The sequence below is a fragment of the Notamacropus eugenii genome, chromosome 2 (assembly GCF_028372415.1).
Source record: "Notamacropus eugenii isolate mMacEug1 chromosome 2, mMacEug1.pri_v2, whole genome shotgun sequence".
In the NCBI taxonomy this organism is placed as follows: Eukaryota; Metazoa; Chordata; class Mammalia; order Diprotodontia; family Macropodidae; genus Notamacropus; species Notamacropus eugenii.
This window is the reverse complement of record NC_092873.1, coordinates 280,995,479-281,016,873: the sequence shown is the minus strand read 5'-3', so window position 1 is coordinate 281,016,873 and position 21,395 is coordinate 280,995,479. Positions and strand designations below refer to the sequence as shown.

The 21,395-nt window shown below is 36.0% G+C and overlaps 1 long non-coding RNA gene across 3 annotated transcripts in view; it reads right to left on the bottom strand.

Moving 5' to 3' along the window:
• The window catches only part of LOC140527323 (uncharacterized), a 357,549-nt gene that overhangs the window by 80,502 nt on the left and 255,652 nt on the right, over positions 1-21,395 (bottom strand). For all 3 annotated transcript variants that reach the window (XR_011974763.1, XR_011974762.1, XR_011974764.1), the window contains 2 exons: positions 11,148-11,222; positions 10,500-10,748 (listed from right to left, as the gene is read on the bottom strand). This is a non-coding gene — a long non-coding RNA (uncharacterized lncRNA). The remainder of the gene's footprint in view (positions 1-10,499; positions 10,749-11,147; positions 11,223-21,395) is intronic.

Here is a 21,395-nt window from a genome sequence, read left to right as displayed (position 1 = left end):
AGACGGCTGGAGGGACAGACGACCCAGGGCAGAGAAAATTCGCACTGAGACCCAGGCAAGCCTCAGAGCCGGGAGATGAGCCCCAGGAGGGGCGGGAACACGCGTTAGCATCTAGGCTTGCCCCAGCCCTCCAGGGGAAAAGGGAAGACAATAGGGAAGCTGGGATCACCATCCCCTGACCTTGCCTTTGCCTCAAGTCAGCTGAGGAGATATCCTGAGGACAGACCACCCCTCCCACATACCTAACAAGCTAACCCCAGGGTTGATCGGGGAAACAAAAAACAAAAGCCTGCTTTTAGCCTAGACACAGATCAGCTCAACTTAAAGATCTGTACCTTCTGACTGAAAGAACCAAAAGCTACAACACTCAGCCAACATCATGAATCGGAAAAAGCAGACGAAAAGTGAAAAAACCATAGAATCTTTCTATGGGGATAAGGACCAAAACACAAACACCAAAGAGGTTAGAGCTGAGACTGTACTACCATCTGAAACCTCAGATGGGACTATGAATTTCTCGCAAGCACAACTAGATTACCTGGAACGTCTGAAGAAGGATATAAAAGAAAAACTGGCCAATGATTTTAAAACTATAAAAAAAGAATTCACTGATGAGAACATCACCCTGAAAAAGAAAATTGAAGAAATGGAAAAGGAAGTTCAAAAATTAACTGGAGAGAATAATTCCCTAAAAGGAAGAGCTAATCAAATGGAAAAAGAAACCCAAAACCTAACTGGGAAAATTGGTCGAATGGAAAAAGAAGTACAAAAATTAAATGGAGAAAATAGCTCCTTAAAGGGAAAAATTGGTCAGATGGAAAAGGAGATGGAAAAGCTAACTGAAGAAAACACTACGATGAAGATTAGAATTGGGCAAGTAGAAACTAATGACTTAATGAGGCAACAAGAATCAGTCAAACAAAATCTAAAGAATGAAAAGATAGAAGAAAATGTAAAATATTTAATTGGAAAAACAACTGACCTGGAAAATAGATCCAGGAGAGAAAATCTAAGAATTATTGGCCTGCCAGAAACCCATGATGAAGAAAAGAGTCTGGACAATATCTTCCAGGAAATCATCAAGGAAAACTGTCCAGAAGTACTACACTCAGAGGGCAAAATAGTCATCGAAAGAATCCACTGTTCCCCTCCCGAAAGGGATCCGAAACTCAAAACCCCAAGAAACATAGTTGCCAAATTCCAGACCTATCAAGTGAAGGAGAAAATACTACAAGCAGCCAGAAAGAAACAATTCAAATATCAAGGACACACAGTCAGGATCACACAGGACCTTGCAGCTTCTACATTAAAAGATCGAAAGAATTGGAAGCCAATATTCCGTAAGGCAAAGGAGTGGGGACTTCAACCAAGGATCAACTACCCAGCAAAGTTCAGCATAACATTTCAGGCAAGGAGAAAGTCATTCAATGAAATAAGGAATTTCCAGAGCTTCCTGACCAAAACACCAGAACTCAACAGACAATTTGATCTTCAAATGCAGGTCTCCAGAGAATCATAAAAAGGTAAACAGAGGGGAAAAAAAAAAAACAAAAACTTGCTACTCAATTAGGGCAAACTGTTTACCTCCCTATAAGGGAAGATGATACCTGTTAATCTTGAGAACTGTGCAGCTATTATGATAAAAGGGATATATGTAGAGGGAACGGGCATAAAGTAAATGATGTCATGTCAAAAATATGATTTAAGTATGAGAAGGGAATGTAATAGGAGGTGTGGAAAGGGGGAAACAGAAAATGGTAAATTATATCACAGGAAGAAGTACAAAACTATAGTAGAGGGAAGGAGGGGAGGGAGATGAGCATTGTTTGAGAGGTACTCTCATCTGATTTGTTCAAAGGAAGGAACAATAATCTTAAGTAGATAAGCCTAACTAGCTCTATAGGTAGTAGGAGGGGAAGGGGGAAGAAAGGGGAGGGTGGCTAAAAGGGAGGAAAGAAGCAATAAGAGTAAAGGGGACTAAAAGGGAGGGGGGTCAAAAGAAGGAGGGGAAGGCTGCAGGAGGAGGGGGAGAAAAGTGAATACTATTGAGGAGGGGAAGGGAGACGGGAGAGCTAAAAGCACAAATGGTGGGAAAGAGGTTGGAGGGAAATACACAGATTGTAATCATAACTGTGAATGTGAATGGAATGAACTCTCCCATAAAACGGAGACGGATAGCAGAATGGATTAAAAGCCATAATCCAACAATATGCTGCTTACAAGAAACACATTTGAAACGGGGGGATACACATAGGATAAAGGTCAAAGGATGGAGCAGAATATATTGTGCTTCAGCTCATGTAAGAAAGGCAGGAGTAGCAATCCTAATCTCAGACAAAGCAAAAGCAGAAATAGATCTAATCAAAAGGGATAGGGATGGAAACTATATCCTGCTAAAAGGCACCATAGACAATGAAGCAATATCATTACTAAACATGTATGCTCCAAGTGGTATAGCATCCAGATTCTTAGAGGAGAGGTTGGGGGAGTTGAAGGAAGAAATTGATAGCAAAACTATACCAGTGGGGGACCTCAACCTCCCCCTCTCTGAACTCGATAAATCCAACCTCAAAATAAACAAGAAAGAGGTTAAGGAGGTAAATAAAACTCTGGATAAGGTAGATATGATAGATCTTTGGAGAAAATTAAATGGGAATAGAAAGGAATATACTTTTTTTTCAGCGGTACATGGAACATTTACAAAAATTGACCATGTACTAGGACATAAAAATCTCACAATCCAGTGCAGAAAGGTAGAGATAATCAATGCATCCTTTTCAGATCATAATGCATTAAAAATTACATGTAATAAAAGGCCATGGAAAGAGAAACCAAAAATCAATTGGAAACTAAATAATCTAATTCTAAAGAAGGGTTGGGTTAAAGAAGAAATCATAGAAACAATCAACAATTTCATTCAAGAGAATGACAATAGTGAGACAACATACCAAAACTTATGGGATACTGCAAAAGCAGTTATTAGGGGAAGTTTTATATCTCTGAATGCCTACATAAATAAAATAGAGAAAGAGGAGATCAATGACTTAGGCTTCAAGTTGAAAAAGCTAGAAAAAGAACAAATTGAAAATCCCCAAGTAAATACCAAATTAGAAATTCTGAAAACCAAAGGAGACATTAATAAAATTGAAATTGAGAAAACTATTGAATTAATAAATAAAACCAATAGTTGGTTTTATGAAAAAACCAATAAAATTGATAAACTTTTGGTCAATCTGATTAAAAAAAAGAAAGAAGAAAACCAAATTACTAATATTAAAAATGAAAGGGGTGAACTCACCTCCAACGAGGAGGAAATTAAAACAATAATTAGAAACTACTTTGCCCAACTTTATGCCCACAAATTCGATAATCTAAACGAGATGGATGAATATTTTAAAAAATACAAATTGCCCAGATTAACGGAAGAGGAAGTTGAATACTTAAACAACCCCATCTCAGAAAAAGAAATTGAACAAGCCATCAATGAACTCCCTAGGAAAAAATCTCCAGGGCCAGATGGATTCACAAGTGAATTCTATCAAACATTTAAAGAACAGTTAATTCCAATACTACATACACTATTCTTGAAAATTGGGGAAGAAGGAGTCCTCCCAAATTCTTTCTATGATACAAATATGGTTTTGATACCCAAACCAGGAAGAGACAAAACAGAGAAAGAAAATTATAGACCAATTTCCCTAATGAATATAGATGCAAAAATTTTAAATAAGATTCTAGCAAAACGAATACAGCATCTTATCACGAGATTAATACATTATGATCAGGTAGGATTCATACCAGGACTACAGGGCTGGTTCAATATTAGGAAAACTATTAGCATTATCGATCACATCAACAACAAAGCTAACAAAAACCACATGGTTATCTCAATAGATGCAGAAAAAGCTTTTGACAAAATACAACATCCATTCCTACTAAAAACATTGGAGAATGTAGGAATAAAGAGAACTTTCCATAAAATAATAAGCAGTATCTATCTAAAACCTTCAGCAAGCATTATATGCAATGGGGATAAGCTAGATGCATTCCCAATAAGATCAGGGGTGAAACAAGGTTGTCCATTATCACCACTATTATTTAATATGGTACTAGAAATGTTAGCTGTAGCAATTAGACAAGATAAAGATATCCAAGGAATTAAAATAGCCAAAGAAGAAACTAAGTTATCACTCTTTGCAGATGATATGATGATTTACCTAGAGAATCCCAGAGATTCAAGTAAAAATTACTAGAATTAATAAACAACTTTGGCAAAGTTGCAGGGTACAAAATAAACCCACACAAATCTTCTGCATTCCTATATATTAGCAACAAAGTCCAACAGCAAGAGATAGAAAGAGAAATCCCATTTAAAGTTAGGGTAGACAGTATAAAATACTTAGGAGTCTACCTGCCAAAACAAACCCAGGGATTATATGAACACAATTACAAGACACTTTTTGCACAAATAAAGTCAGATTTAAGTAAATGGAAAAACATTAGTTGCTCATGGATAGGCCGGGCTAATATAATAAAAATGACAATTCTACCCAAATTAATATACTTATTTAGTGCCATACCAATTAAACTATCAGACAATTACTTTCTAGAGCTGGACAAAATAATATCAAAATTCATTTGGAAAAACAAAAGGTCCAGAATATCAAAGGGACTAATGAAAAGAAATGCTTGGGAAGGTGGCCTAGCGCTACCAGACCTCAAACTGTACTATAAAGCAGCAATTATCAAAACCACTTGGTATTGGCTAAGAAACAGAGAGGTAGACAAGTGGAATAGACTTGGCACTCAAGATGCAGTAGGCAAGGAATATAGCAACCTTCTGTTTGATAAACCCAAGGACCCCAGCTTCTGGGATAAGAACTCATTGTTTGACAAAAATTGCTGGGAAAACTGGATAACAGTGTGGCGGAAATTAGGCATAGACCCATACCTGACACCGTACACAAGAATAAAGTCCAAATGAGTACGATTTAGGTATAAAGATTGATACCATGAATAAACTGGAGAAACAAGGAATAGTGTATTTATCAGATCTATGGAGAAGGGAAGAATTCTTTACTAAAGGAGAGATAGAATGCATTATGAAATGCAAAATGGATAACTTTGATTACATTAAACTGAGAAGTTTTTGCACAACCAAACCCAATGCAACCAAAATCTGGAGGGATGTAGTAAATTGGGAAAGAATTTTTACAGCTAAGCTCGGGGATAAAGGCCTCATTTCTAGAATATATAGAGAACTGATCCAAATGTATAATCATACAAGTCATTCTCCAGTTGATAAATGGTCAAAGGATATGAACAGGCAATTTTCAGAGGAAGAGGTTAAGGCTATCTATAATCATATGAAAAAATGCTCTAAATCACTATTGGTTAGAGAGATGCAAATCAAAACAACTCTGAGGTACCACATCACACCTATAAGATTGGCAAACATGACAGAACAAGAAAATGATAAATGCTGGAGAGGATGTGGGAAAGTTGGAACACTAATTCATTGTTGGTGGAGCTGCGAGCGCATCCAACCATTCTGGAGAGCAATTTGGAACTATGCCCAAAGGGCTACAAAAATGTGCATACCCTTTGACCCAGCAATATCGCTACTAGGACTATATCCCCAAGAGATCATAAAAATGGGAAAGGGTCCCACATGTACAAAAATATTTATAGCAGCACTCTATGTAGTTGCCAAAAACTGGAAGTCAAGGGGATGTCCATCAATTGGGGAATGGCTGAATAAATTATGGTATATGAATGTAATGGAGTACTATTGTGCCATAAGAAATGATGAACAAGAAGACTTCAGAGAGGCCTGGAAGGACTTATAAGACCTGATGCTGAGTGAAAGGAGCAGAACCAGGAGAACTTTGTGCACAGCAACGACCACAGTGTGCGAGAGTTTTTTCTGGTAGACTTGGAATTTTGTAATAACGCAAAAACTTCTTATAAAAAAAAAAATCCCAAAGGTGATTCTCAAGGAAAAATGTCCTCCACATTCAGAGAAAAAAATATGGAAGTCACTCACATATTGTAGCAGATCATGTTTGTGTATGTGTATGTGTTTGTGTATCATGTTCTGATTTGTTATACGATTTCTTTCATTTATCTTAGTCTGACTACATATCATGACTATAGTGAAAATATACTCAATAGGAAAGTATATGTGGAATCTATACAGAATTGTATGCAGTCGTGGGGAGGGAGGGGGGTTGGGGGGTAGGTGGGGGGGATAAAATCACAATTGTATGGCAGTGATTGTTAAACATTACAAAATATAAAAAAATAATGGACATCATAGAATCTGTTTAATTGTTTGTTACATATCAATATTTTCAGTATTAACAATTAAAGCTGATATTAAAAAAAAATAAATTATATAAAAAATCTAGCTTGATACAGGATGAATAGGAAATAATTAATAGAGGGAAGACACTAGAATTAAGGGAAGTTGGGAAAGGCTTCCAGTTAAAGTTGGGATTTTAGTTACATCTTGAAGGAAGCCAGGGAGATCAGTAGAGAGAGTGAAGGAAAGGCATTCTAGGCATGAGGGACAGACATAGTAAATGTCTCATACCATAGTCCCTTTAGAAGATTCAGGGACAAAACATGAAAATTAAAAAAAAAATACAGTATATTTAATTTAATAATGCACAAATATTTCTTCTACTGATGGTCTCCCAGATGGAATATCCCTAGATTCTTAAGATTCAAGGCTAATCTAATGAAATCTTAACTGGGTTTTAATTTGCCATCAATATAGAAATGTTTGCCTATCAAGAACACTTATAATTTCCATGGATTGTATTTAGCACAGAAATAGAAGAGGGATTTCAAGTGCTCCTACAATTTTCATGGAGACACTATAGCTCAGAGTCTAAATGGGAAAAGAGTTTTCTACAGAAGATGAGGTCATCAAATATTTTAATTCATAGATATTGCGTTGCTTGTATCAAACCTTAGAATAGCATGTGTCCTCTTTCATGAGGTTTATAAATTGACAAAATGAGCTTGATCTAACAATCCCCAGAGGTAGAACCAAGTGGATGGAAAATGCATATTGTCCAGGACATACTTAGATGGCTGACACTTTAAGCTAGATCAGTACATGGATAGTGGATAGAAACTGTAGATAAATAACAAGCTTGACATAGAATTAAATAAAAGGGAGAATGGATTACATTCAGGGAAACTACATAATGTTTTCAGGAAGTCCAACTCCAACTTTTTTTCAAATACCAGCATTTTTCCAGATATGTTACATGGTGACAAAACACAATTTGTAATGAATCAGAATCTCAGTCACTCAAAAGGCAATGGAGAAATATATTGTGGATAATAAAAGGCTGCTGTATATTATTTATGATTACTTGTTCATGTTGTTGCTTGCCCTTCTTTCTCAAAAAGTACCATGTTCATAAGAAACAGGATAAAAGTTGGTACCAGCTCTCATAAAGCTTACAGTCCACTAGAGGCAATAAGGTGAATACAAGAGTAAGATAAAGGCATTTTAAGTATCTTTCTTGCTTTAAAAAAATAAGAAGCCCCACCACAATCTAAGTATGTATTACCTTTCAATATAATAATCATGGGATATATAAAAACTCAAATTATTTTTCTTCACTCTAAGAGAGGAGCCATAAACAAGTGTTTGGCATGACAAATTACACCACTGCAACCAGTTTTATAATTAGGATGAAAGGTAGATGTGTTAGATCCACAGTTAGGGAATGAGTTACAAAAGATTAATTGCAGTCTATTAAAATTCTAAGGCTATTTCCATTTGAAATTTTCTTCTCTTGAAGCCAGAGTGGAAGGAGCCCCAATGCATTTGGTGAAATGAAAGTTGTAAGCACTAATCTCCCATGTTGACCTCATTCAAACTTGAAGGCCTTGTACATTATAAGCCCTAATTACTTTAGAGCTCAAATCTTAAACAAGACTGAAAGCAGGGAGTTCTGTATATGAAATGCAAATTGAAATGGCCATCCTTCATGTATAAACAAGGAATCTCATCAAGGAAAATCCACATAAACAAGGCTTTTTTTTATTCACTAGTCCAAAAATACAAGATTAAAAGAAAAAAAAATGATATGGTCTGTACTGCTACTTTCATTTCACATTCCATCTTTTTAATTAATCTTAAAGTTTCAGATGACTTGTAGATTCTCATATCTTTTAAGTTATTACTTTTAAATTTCTTTCATATTAGCTAACAGATGTCATAATAGAATGTCATTGAAATCATCAATCTAATTATACAAACCAGCATCTGGAAGGAAACTTATTAATATTGTGACTTCTATATGCCAGAGTTTTTTTCACTTTTATTAGGGTAATTAATCTAATTGCATATTAGCCAATTTATGATTTTAAAATTCAAATATCAGGCTGTCAACTTTGAGAATGCAATAAGGAAGTGAGTAGCAATTTTTGGAGTTTCATTTAAGACTGCATTTTTTTTTAATATATTTACAGCAAGGTCCTTAAGAAATAGATCATTGCTATTCAAAGGTAATGAGTCTCCAGAAAGAAATCTGATGAACACAAGTGGAGTCAAAACTGGCAAAGAGAAAGAGCATTTTACTACCAGAAAACAAATATGAACCAACATGCTCAGTTCCAGCCAACAGTTGGGGTCTTTGAAATTCCCAGCTGCTTACCTTATCTAGCTAGAGGTTGAAAACAAAATTAGACCTTGCCTGCTCTCCCTGGATCATGCTGCCTTGAAAAAACCCTGACACTAGCACTTCATTATTTTTCGATAATACCCATGGCTTAATTCATCCTGAAGTGATTATAGCTTGATGATCAACTAATTAGGAACACTCATTATAATTTTCATACACTGTTTGTAAAGTCTTGTGTCTGAGTGATTTAATAGAAGTTGCTTTATGAGCACTCTTTGCCAGGTTTCAGGGAGAGCACAGAGAGATGAGATCACGTCATCTTTAGCTATGCCAATCCCTTTATTTTGTTAGCAGCATTGTTAGGCAGGGTACAGGAATAGAAACTAGCATCAAGAAGAAAAAAAGCCACAGCTTTGCTCTTTAGAACCACACTATCAGTGCTTATTTTTCACTTGCCGATTTCCTCAGTTGTTTTTCACAGTACTTATGTTTTTTGTTTCTCTGTTAGATGATTTCAATTATATTTTCTAACTCATTCACAGGGATGAACTGTTTTTAGAATGTCTGCCATTTAGTTCTTTGCATGTTTCCTGTTTTATGATCTTCAATATCTATAAGTAAACTATTAAGATATATGTAATTTAAATTCGATACAAGCATTGATTAATCACCTACTATATGTGAGGCACTACAATAGGTACTAAGGCATTGTGGCATATGTATAGAATGTTGGAATTGGGATTCAGGAAGACCTGGATTCAAATTTCACCTAAGGCACAAGTTTCACCATTTTGGGCAAATCGTAAAAGCCATATAAATGATAGCTTCTTCTTCCATAAAATAGCATTACTAGTATTACCCACTCCATAGGGATGCTGTAAATATAAAGTAAAATTTTTAAATGCATGGAAATCACTCTGCAAACTTTAACATTATTATGTTCTAATAAATGTGAGATGTTATTAAAGCTCAGCTTTGTGATTTTCCTGGTATAGAGAACTCTTGATAAGGATGCTTCCTCAGTCAGCGCAGGTGGACAATTGTACTGTTTAGAGCTTGTTCAGGACACTGGGGGGTTAATAACTGTTTAGCATTGCAAATCTGTGTTAGGCAGAATCCGAATACATAGACACATCTCTGGGACTGCCTCTCTATCCATATTGCTTTTCTTATTATTGCTATTACAAAGACAAAAATCAATAATCCCTGCCCTCTACTTTAAGGGAAAACAAATAAATATTGCATAGAATTAATACACAACATATAAAAACAAAGTGCAAAGTAATTCGATGCAGGAGTGTCCTAACACAACAAAAACAAAGGAAAAAATTCCATAACAGAGAAACTTGTTTAAAAACCTTCTGACGATAAATATCAGGCAAGGCATAAAGCAGTTAGATATATGCTTGGCAAAGATGTTCACCATTGTTATCAGGGAACTTTGATTCAGAGCCCAGGTCGAAGAGGCATTCCCTGTGGATGGTGAGGTCCTTGTGCTGCTCCTATTTATAGATGACATTGTGCTGGTTGAATCAAATCCCAGAACACTGTAAGGTCTCTTAAAATAAATCTGTAACCATTGAGAGAGGGAAAAAAAGTCGATAAAGAATGTCTAATTGAGTGGACAATGTGTTGAGATGTATATATACATATATATGTATATATATGTATGTGTGTATGTATATATGTATGTTTACATATACATATACGTGTGTGTACTTATATAGGTACTGATATATGTATATATTTATAATGCAAATACGTACACATACATATTACATATGCAACCTGAGTCCCAAAGCTCTTTGGTATGAGATACCTCAGTGATGGAGATTAATGCCACACACCTACCTCAGGGATAAAGCAGAGTTGGTAAGAGCATAAGAGAGGAGAATTCCAGTTTTTTTCTGGTCTCTTCAATCTATTTCAGTCTCTTTAGGCTTTTTGGGCACATCTGACTTCCAGCTTTGAGAGAGAAGATGGATAATGCCACCTTCACTTCAGGTCCTGAAGGAAAGGACCTTGGGCAGAAGGAAACATGATGGAGACTTCCAGTTCTTCTCCTGTCAGCTTCTTCTCAGAATATTTTCTTTCAGCAACCTGAAGTAGGGAGAACATCATGTATCTTTTCTCTTAAAGCTGAAAGTCAGACCTACATAAAGGGACTGTAGAGCCCAAAAGGACACTCAAAGAAACTGAAGGGAACTGAAAGTTCTCTTCTTTCCTCTTCTCACTAATTCCACCCTAACTCCTCAGGTACCTATGGGGAATTGATCTCTACCAAAGAGGAGAGAATTGTATTTCAATTGCTTCTGGAACTCGGGTTACATATTTGTACATACATACATGTTGAATAGACAGTCTAGATAGTAAGTTGGATATATAGTTAAACAGGATTGTAGCATAGAGAAAAGAGCAATGATGTTATATTCAGAAGACCTGGTTCCAAGGCTGGCTCTTATTCTTATTATCTGGGTGACATTGGGCAAAGGAATTCACCTCCCTGGCCTTTGGTTTCTTCATAAGGGAGTTGGATGCTGAGGGCCTTCCCAGATCTCGATCCAGATCCTGGACCTACGATCAAAAGAACAGGCTGAATTCACCTTCAGGAAATTGCAAAGTTGCGAAGGTTTATTTTTGGTGTTGGTTGTTCTTTTAATTAGTTTTATTTAGTTTAATTGGTTTAATTAACTTCTCTCTGAAAGAAACATCAATATTTTTAATTCAAGTTCTCCCAAAGTTAACTACAACCCATGGAATACCACGGAGTCCAAAGAAGCAAAAATGTATATTATTGAAAGAACAATGGAGAAGTGTGTAGTGGGGGTAAGATGGCTTCAATGTAAATAAGGAACATTGAAGAAGAATTAGAGTAAAGGGAATCATTAAGAAAATGTACAATGAAAAATGAAGATGGGCTAGTGACAGTAATGAGATTAAGAAACAACTAATGGGCAGCCTGGGCCCTCTGTTGACATCTTCATGATGTCAAGAGAAAGCAAAGAAGGCCTCTAGCATATTGGGTCCATGCCATCACACACACACACACACACACACACACACACACACACACACACACACACACACACACTCCCACTCCCATGGTGAATTGATAGGAGGCTCTCCCTACATATGGATTGTGATCTGAATCATTGGAAAGAATTTTTATATAAATAAAATCACAAGTCTATTTATTCACTATTTATATTGTGGAATCTAAGAAATCTAATTTAATAAAGGATGAAAGTCAATGAGGGGATAGTGTGGGAAAATGTTATCACAGAAAAATGTAAAGAGAAATGTAGGAAAATTCTAGAGCTATTGTCTAGTTTGTTATTATTAGGGAAAAATATCTTGGAGATAGGCTGTGCTGTGGTATCTAACCAATACATTTATTTAGGGAAGTTTCCCAATCTACTAACATATGTTCCTTGGTATATATCTTTGTATATTCTAGTTCTTTAATGGAAAAACACTTTCCCATTGCCTCAGAGAGCACTAAATGACTTGAAATGGAGCATTTTATAATAAATAGCAGGTCATTGTGAGGAACGGGAAGACTCAGAAGACTATTGGATTTTTTTGAAAGGAACTAAGATTGTAGTTTAACACCTTAATCAAAAGGAAATGAAAGACAATGTTAGATTTCTTAACTTCCTCTGACCCTTGGAGAGGATTTATTTAAAGCAAAGACACCAAATTACTAAAAGCAAAAGAAAAGTTTCTCAGGGGAAGTTAGAGGGAACTCCAGAAGGAATAAATCCTTCCAAGGACATGGTACAAATTACAACAAAAGAAGTCATTCTAAATGTTTTTATCTTTGTTGGATATCTCATTCCACTTTGCATCAGTCTTCCTGCCTGGTCTCAACTTCACTGACTAGATGCTCTTTTAATTCCTCTACTTTTCCTACCTCCTTTTGTTTACTGCCTCATTTACTGCCCCCCTCATTAAATTGTAGGCTCCTTGAGGGCAGGGGCTATCTTTCTTTTAATTAATTGCATAACCATTGCATAACACAGTGTTTGGTATATGGTAAGAGCTTAATATGTGCTTATTGGACTGTACTGGATATCTCTTGACTTATATGGGTACATTTTTTTTAGATTTCTAGCATCTCAGAATTGGATAGGACTAAAAGCTAAATAGCCCAGGCTCTCCCTAACCCAAATCTGTAAGGGGCTGGAATTACCTCTGTGATATCTTGCCTCTGCTTGAATACTAACAGTTCCAGGGGAACTACTTCACCTGGTGGCTCATTCCTTGTTTGGAGAGACATTGGTTAGAAAGTTCTTCCTTATAATGAGTCAAAACCTGCCTCCTGGGAGTAGAAAACATTTGCTCCAATTCTAATAGCTGGAACTAAACAAAATAAACCTAATCCCTTTTCCACATACCAGCCTTTTAAACATTCAAAGACATATGTCTTGTATCTACTATGTCTTTTTTTCTGTTCTTTGAGGATAAATATCTCCAGTTCCTTTAAGTTCTTTCTTATATAACACAATTTCCAGGTCCTTCACCATTCTGGTTAATTACATTCCTCTGGCTACATTCCAGTTTGTCAATGTCTCTATTTAAAAATCAATAACCCCAGTCCAAATGGGTTATTGAATGAAGTTTCTTATGACATATTACTTCAGGTGACTTTTAAAATTCACAGATCACTGGGGAAAAAACATACACTTCCACATTAAATTCCTTTGTTCTACTTATTCTTTTTTAATCACATAAGCAATAGTAGGCACACCCAGCGTGCACTCTGAGAGATGGTGTCTTATAATACTTTCAAAGTGCTGAAGTTATGCTGTATTTTTAATTATTCATACAAATATGCACCTACCAGCTGACTGAGCAATCATTTTATCAGTTACAATTACACAATGCATAATCAGCCAGTCAAACAGTATTTATTAAGTGCCTACTATGAGCTAAGAACTATGCTAAGAGCTAAGAATACTAAAAGGCAAAAGATAGTCTTTGCTCTAGAAAAACTCACAAGCCAAAGGGGGAGAAGAAATGAAAATAGCTTCAAACTCACTAATTTTATACAGGCTACACTGGAAATAATCAATAAGGTCTTTTTTTGGTGTTTTATTGTTTGTTTCTTGGTTCAGACTTATGATATTTTTGTTTTGAGGAAATCCCAGTATGGGAAATTTGTGTACTAATTCAAATGGACAATTTGTCTGCAGAGAATTGCCTTTAGCACTGAAAGGCTATAACTCGACTGTGGTCACACAATTAATATTCTTCAGAGACAAGACTGGAATGTAGGCCTTCCTGACTCATAGGACTAGTCCTCTATCTGCTATACTGCACTATCTCACAAATATACGAACATAGCACACACACACAAAATCCAATTCCCATTATTTTAAATAGGAACATGATAATAAGAATACTTTGGAAACCTGAATTAAGTCATTTATGCCTTCAAAAGTATTTTAGTGAAATAAGGGAAATGTTTGTTAAAAAAAGAAAAAAGAAAAAATTTGTATTCAGAGGAAACCTTCCACATTTGAGCAGTTTCTGATTCAAATGATCTGCATATTGCCAACCAACCAATTTTAAGCTGAAGTAACTTCACTATGGGGAGAGTTAGGATTGGGAATGAGGGCTGAGTCTCTGGAATATTTATAATTTTGTTTTTATGTCACTGATACCTAGTACAATGTCAGGCATATTGATGTTTAACAAATTTTTCTGGAATTTAATTCCTATGATACCTTTAAGCCATTATGCCACTACCTTTTGGTCTCTCCTATCTCCTGAGTCATCCTAAGCTAAGGTGTACCTAAGAGGATACATGTTATACTTATGAGAAAAGAAAACATCTCAGAGATAAAAATTTACAAAGCACTGAGGAGAGACTAGAAAAAATACAATAACTTTTCCTAGAATATTCAGACTGAAAAAAATATTGAAAAATAGAAACCTTTGAAATCTTGGCTACCTAAAGCAAATTTCTATTTGTATTTAAATCCTCAAAATTATTATACTATAACATTCACACATTTTGTATTCCTAGGGATCTCTAGAACATCACCACAAAATAGAAAAGACATCCTATTTTTGTTCTTCTTCCACTCTTTTTCCAGGACTGAAATGTATCCTATCAATTTATGGACTATAATAACAAACAATCTCCCTTCTATCTCTGGGAGCAGCTAAACCTAAGTCTGACCCTGTGAAGTCCCATCTAACCCAGACCATAACAGCAAATTGAGTTCTTCAGGGGACAAATAAAGGAACTTGGAAGTAGCAAGACTTCTTAATTAACTCAGGATCAGACCTGCAGGTAGAAGTGAAGCAACCTGCCCTAACATTATTGAATTCCCTTACCAACCCAAGAAGTCTCATTTTAAGGACTAATGTGCCAGGATTAAAGAAGCAAGCTTTCCAGAGGACAAGAGGTGGAGTCAAAATGGTAGAGTAACAGCACTGACTTGCTAGCACTCTCCCTACAAACACAGCCAAATATCTATTAAAAAAAAAAAAATGACTGAACAAAATCTGGAGCTGCAGAGCCCACAGAATGTTGGAGTAAAACAAATCTCCAGCCCAAGACAGCCTGGAAGGTCACAGGGAAATGTCTATCCTAGCACAGTCCAGTGTGGGTTGTGCATACATAGATGGGACCCTAGCAGGCCTTAGGGGGAATGAATTTCAGGCACCTGTGATGGTTTTTAGACCTCATGACCCCAAAACTCTTAGGACAAATTGGAAGATCAGTGGAAAAAACCTGTGGGACCTGTGTGAGAGAGTAAACCGCTTGGACTTCAGCCCCAGATCAATGGAGGAGGTGGAGTAGACTGTGGTGGCAGCAGCAGCAACTGTTTCTGGGGCCCTAAGGCCCACAGATTGTGGGGGGGATCAAGTGGCTGACAATACACTCCTCAATCTCACTGAAAACAAAGAACTGCCTTGTCAAAGAGCTCAAAAGTCACATAAATGGCTGGGGAAATGCGCAAAAACTGGAAAAAGAATCAGACTATAGAATCAGCCAACAAGGAAGACCAAAACATGCAAACAGAAGACAACAAAGTCAAAATTCCTCCATCCAAAATCTCCAAGAAAAATATGAATTGATCTCAGGCCGTGGAAGAGCTCAAAAAGGATTTTGAAAATCAAGTAAGAAAAGTAGAACAAAAACTGGGAAGAGAAATGAGAGTGATGCAAGAAAATCATGAAAAGCCAGTCAACAATTTGCTAAAGGAGACCCAAAAAATGCTGAAGAAAATAGCACTTTAAAAAAATAAACTAACTCATATGGCAAAAGAGGTCCAAAAAGCCAATGGGGAGAAGAATTCCCTGAAATGCAGAACTGGTCAGATGGAAAGAGAGGTTCAAAAGCTCACTGAAGAAAATAATTGCTTAAAGATTACAATGGAGCAGATAGAAGCAAATGACTTTATGAAAAATCAAGAAATTGTAAAACAAAGCCAAAGGAATGAAAAAATAGCAGACAATGTGAAATATCTCATTGGAAAAACAACTGACCTGTAAAATAGATCCAGAAGAGACAATTTAAAAAGGATTGGACTACATGAAAGCCATGATCAAAAAAAGAGCCTAGACATCATCTTTCAAGAAATGATATCAAGGATAACTGCCCTGATATTGTAGAATCAAAGGGTGAAATATATATTAAAAGAATTCACCAATTGCCTCCTGAAACAGATCCCAAAAGGAAAACTCCTAGGAATATTGTAGCCAAATTCCAGACCTCTCAGGTCAAGGAGAAAATATTGCAAGCAGCCAGAAAGAAACAATTCAAGTATTGTGGAAATACAAGCAGGATAGCATAAGATCTAGCAGCTTCTATATTAAGGGACAGAGGGGCTTGTAATTTGATATTCCAGAGATCAAAGGAGCTAGGATTAAAACCAGAATCACCTACCTAGCAAAACTGAGTGTAATATGTCAGGGGAAAAATGGTCAATGAAATAAAGAAATTTCAAATATTCTTGATGAAAAGACCAGAGCTGAATGGAAAATTTGACTTTCAAACACAAGAATCAAGAGAAACATAAAACAGTAAATAGGAAAGAGAAATCATAAGGGATTTACTGAAGTTATACTGTTTACTACATGGAAATTTATTTGTAACTTTTGAGACTTTTGTCAGTATTTGGGTAGTTGGAGGGATTATATATATATATATATATATATATATACACACACACACACACACACACACGGAGGGCAAAAAAAACTTTTTCAATGGACGGGGAGAAGAAGGTGGGGGAGGTGAGGGAAAGAGTGAACCTTATTCTCAATGCATTTGACTTAAGGAGGGAATAACATGCACATTCTGTATGAAAATCTATTTCACACTACAGAAAAGTAGGGGTGAAGGGGAGAAGCAGGGGGTAGGGGATAAGGAGGGGAAGGAGGAGGTAATTAGAAGTAAACACTTTTGAGGAGGGATAGGGTCAAAAGAAAGAATAGAATAAATGGGGGGCAGGATAGGATGGAAGGAAATATACTTAGTCTTTCATAATATGATTGTTATGAAAGTGTTTTGCATAACTACACAAGTATAGCATATTGAATTGCTTGCCCTCTCAGTGGGGATGAGGAGGGCAGGAAGAAGGGAAAGTAGTTGGAACTCAAAGTTTTAAAAACTAATGTTGAAAATTGTTTTTACATGCAACTGGGAAATAAGATATACAGGCAATGGGGTACAGAAATCTATCTTGACCTATAAGAAAACAGAGAGGATGAGAATAAGAGAAGGGAGGAGTGTGATGGAAGGGATGACAGATTGGGGAAAGCAGTAATCAGAATGTAAATTGTTTTGGGATGGGTGGAGGGGAGAGATGGGGAGAAAATTTGGAACTCTAAATCTTGTGGAAATATCTGTTGAAAACTAAAAACAAATAAATAAATAATAAAATTTAAAATTTAAATAATATAATTAATAATAATATAATTATATAATAATAATATAATAAATTTAAAATAAAATTAAAAATTTTAAAAAAAGTAGTCCAGATGACAGTTTGGAGAACTGTACCTTCTCTGAGAAACCTTGTCCAGTCCCCCTTCCTGCTAGTCCCTTCCCTCTGATATTGTTTTGCATTTATCTTCTCTGTATCTTGTGTATGCATAGTTGTTTTCATGTTGTCTTCCCCATTAGACTGTGAACTCCTTGACAGTAGGGCCTACTTTTTTCTTTATTTGTATCCCTACCACTCAGCATAGTTCCTTGAATATACTAGATGCTTAATAAATAAATACTTGTTGACTGACAAAAAAAAAGGAAGCTTTCATACCCCACCTCTCCTTGCTCAGCCAGATCTAGTTGTCTAAGCCATGATTATAAGATAGCAAAGTAGAAACATTTCTTTCCCTCAGGTTTCATTTTCCAAAGAAAATAACCATTTAATAATAATGGGAGGGAGAGAGACAGTATTATGACATAACGTTTGTGATGGCCTCCTAAACTCCATTCCCCAAAATACTGTCTCCCAGCATCATAGATGTCAAGTGACTTCATTTGCTCAGAGAAATATGCTTAATAAGCATGTCACTTAGGCCTTCCTTCCCTTAACTTGTTACTCCATGCTTTAAAATTACCTCTCTTTCTCTTTTTTCTCACTGTAAGACTCCTATTCCCTTAACATAATGGCTATTGGTTAGGGATACAGAGAAAATAAATCTGATTAAATAAATTCACATTAATGTGTGACTGACTGATAGATCTGTCCTTTAATCATCCAAGCATGAAAGTGCAAATGAAACAAGTTGTGAGAGAAGTTATCGGGCATATTCTCTGGCAGTAGCTGCTGTTCAGAAGATCACTAGAAGGAATAGTATCACTTAAATGCCAGGATTCAAGGTCACATACTCCAGGTAAGAGATAGGGTATTTTCACACCATCTTGGTCTCCCTGAAAAGCATAATATAAGTGATAATTGGAAGGCATTTCCTTATTAGGAGACACAAACTAGCCATCTCATAAAGGAATGACATTAATTTCATGAGATCAAGATCAAAGTATTTCCATTATTTCATTTTTTTTTTTTTTGCTGCAGAAGTATAACTTTTTTTAAATGACAGTGTGAGTTTATAATTTATTTAGCAGCTGTGAACTCAGTTATTATTTATGGAATGTCTTTGAATGTGACTAAGAACTATAGAGCTGTATCAACCGTTCAGAATGGTCCAAACAACTCATTAATCCTGCTTGAAAGCTACCAATATTTTTGAACAATTTTCTTATAGATTTAAGCTATTCATCCATTTATTGAATAAAATATATAAAAAATTACAGTTAACAAATATATGTACAAACAGAATTATAATATCTCACAAATGAGAGCGACCTCAAGAATGATTGCCCAACTAGTTACTGAATAAGAATACCTTATGCAATATACGTGGTGGTGATCAAGTTTTTTTCTTGAAGATATCTAATAAAGGGGAACTAACTATTATCTAAAGTATCCCCTTCTATTTTTGTATAATTTATTTCTAGGAAGTATTTTATTTATATCAAACATGAGATTTCCTCTTCAGTTTCTATCCAATGCTCTTAATTCTAGCTTCTGTGGTCAAGTATAACAAACCTAATCTCACTTCTATATGACAAAAGGCTTTCAAATACTTGAAGATAACTATATTATCTCCCTTTCCATGGTCCAAGTCTTCTCTGGGCTAAACATCTCCAGTTCCTTTCACCTATTCTCAACCGCAAATGGCAAACTCAAGGTCATTTTACAACGTTGGTTTTCCTTCTCTACGTACTCTCCAGTTCATTAATGACTTTCTTAAATTGTGATGAACATAATACTCAGAATGGTGCTTGACCTAATTAGGTTATCACTTCCTTACTCCTAAAGATAATAGCATGGTAGTCCTTAGATTATTTACAGTGATAATCAAGAAGAATGTATGATAGATAAATCAGGGATAAACTATCCAAAGTTATGTTAACTTATTATTCTGTCTCCTATATCATTATCTGTGCCTTAATGCCTAAATTTAGTAGGGAGAGGGGTAAAAGCTAAGCATTACTTCTATAATTATTAAATTATGTTTCAACTGTAATTGTAAAATAAAATAAGGTAGATTATTTGACATCATCTTGGCAGATAGATCCAAGAGTAAGGAATGTGAAATATCTCAATTCTAACACTTTACTATCATTAAAAATAATAATTAATAATGGTCAGGTCCCATTATTTTGAGTATGTAATAAATATACCCTAAGAAGGAACTTTAATTCATACCTTCATATATTATGTGTACTTCTGTACTAAGTCCTCTCCTTACAGCTTCAGGTCTCCCCTTCTAGCATTCTGAAATCCAGCCAAAGTGGCTTTCTCGCTAGTCCTCATACATGGCATTCCATCTTCTATCTTTGTGGAGGTTTTTATACCAGCCTTCCCCATGCCTGGGATGATTGAGCTCCTCATTTCTACCTCAAGGAGTCCCTTTATTCTTTCAAAACAAAACTCAAGCACCACCTTCTATATAAAAACTTTTTGATTCCTTCTAACTGGTAGTAAAGTTCTTAAACTATGTAGTATTCAAATATTTTATATTTATGTGCAATCAATCTCTTTGTGTATTTGCATATTTGTATTCATTGCCTCTTTTGGTAGGATTTGAACTCTTTTTGAATAAGGGTGATTTCATTTATGTTGTTTGTAGCCTCAATGCCTAGCACAGTGTATGAGACAGAATAAGCATTAATTAAATGCTTTTTAACTGATGGGTTGATTTATCTTACATTGTACAGAGTGAACTTTATGCCACAAATGACCTCCAGAGGGTCATTTACCCTCCAGAGTGGCACTATAGGATGGGAAAAACCATAATTATACATTCTAACACCTGGAGAAAATTCATCTGAGTGGGATAGGGGTAAAAGGTCGAAGATGAGAATACTTAAAGTAAATGAGAAAAGTCATGGGAGATCATGGAGAGGTAATAGACTTTAAATGACATGGAAAATCTTCTACTTATTTTCCATTTCTCATTGGGAGTCTATTACTGTATAGTGGAGGCCAAAAGAGATCATTGTTATGCTGCTTCTTCCTGACTTAGTGCTTAGTACAGTGCCTAGGTAGGAATAAAGTCCAAAGGCGTACATTATCTCATTGTAAAGGTTATACTATAAACAAACTAGAGGAGCAAGGAATAGTACATTTGTCAGATTTATGGAGAATGGAGGAATTTATGGCCAAAAAAGAGATAGAGACCATTATAAAATGCAAAATGGATACCTTTGATTGCATTAAATTGAACAGTTTTTATACAAAGCCAATGCAAACAAGATTAGGAGGGAAGCAGAAAACTGGGAAAGAATTTTTACAACTACTGTCTGTGATAAAGGCCTCATTTCTAAAATACAGAGAGAACTGAGTCAAATTTACAAGAATATAATCCATTCCCCAATTGATAAGTGGTCAAAGGATATGAACAGGCAGTTTTCAGAGGAAGAAGTCAAAGCTACTTGTAGTCATATGAAAAAAATGCTCTAGAGGGGCGGAGCCAAGATGGCGGAGTAGAAAGACGCACATACACATAGCTCCGAAACCACAACCCACAGAACGGCTAGAGGGGACCAACTCACGGTGAATTCTGCACCCAGAGGCCACGGAATATTGGAGCGAGGGAGATTTCTGTTCCAGAGAGACCTGCAAACCTCTCGCGGGGGGTCCTTCGAGCTGCAGACTAGGCACAGGGACTGGGAGCAGAGGGCAGCCCTGCAGCGGCCGCGACACCGTGAGG